Genomic DNA, 999 nt, shown 5'->3' with positions numbered 1-999 from the left:
GTCCGTGTTTGAACCCACCACTCTTTGTATATGGGGAGGGCGCCTTACTCACTGAGCCACAGGTGCCACCCGCTCTTTTTTTTTTTAACCTCTGTAAAAAACCTAAGCATACACAGATATATTGACAGTAAACAACTAACACTGAAACAGACTGGCTTGAGAACATTTCATGTACAGAAAATAAACAAAATAAGAAGCCTTTCCCAAAAAAGTGGAAAGATATTTCCTTTTTAGACAGTAAAAGTATTTTGTGGTCTTATATTAACACAAACATATAATATAAAGACATTGTGTAAGGGATCTGGATGTACAATTTCTAGGTTTTTGTAAAGAAAAGAAGTAGTGATAATACTTGACAGCAAAATGCACCTGGGGTAGTGAGTGGGTAGAGATTTAACTAACTACAAAGTAAATTATTAAGCAGAAGCTTTTGTTTTGATGATTTTTTTCCCTTGAGAATGAACTGGATGTGGTATATGTAAATTGTTGAGGAACCTAAATACTTACTTCAAGCTACATTAAGAATATATTTTTAACACACGAAATACACACACAGATACACAGCACACACATAAGTGCTGTCCAGAAAGTATTCAGCTATGTACTGTGAAAAATAAGAGGCATATATGGCTGGATACTTTCTGGTCAGCTCTTGTGTATGTGCTGCTCTTGGTTTGATTTTTTTCTTCTCTTGAAAACTAGATGGTTTAGAAGGAGTTGTTTTAGATCTGTCTATGGATTTAAGAATAGAAAAAGCAGTATTGAAAACTGAGAGATCCTTATTCTCTTTAAAATCTTTAATCCAAGGGATTATGTAACCCTTTCATTAATGTTTTATGAAATTGTGAAGAAACTGTTGATGTAGCTTTGCACCAGGATTTTTGAATTGTTTTTTCCTTCTCAAACATCATTTTTAGTTTTATTTCAGATTTTTACATTTTTTTCTTTTCTTTTTTTTTTTTTTGAGACAGCGCCTCAAACTGTCCCCCTGTGTAGAGT

Source organism: Otolemur garnettii, unplaced genomic scaffold, assembly GCF_000181295.1.
Source record: "Otolemur garnettii isolate 467f Iridium unplaced genomic scaffold, OtoGar3 scaffold00020, whole genome shotgun sequence".
Lineage (NCBI taxonomy): Eukaryota > Metazoa > Chordata > Mammalia > Primates > Galagidae > Otolemur > Otolemur garnettii.
This window is presented reverse-complemented; position numbering follows the sequence as displayed.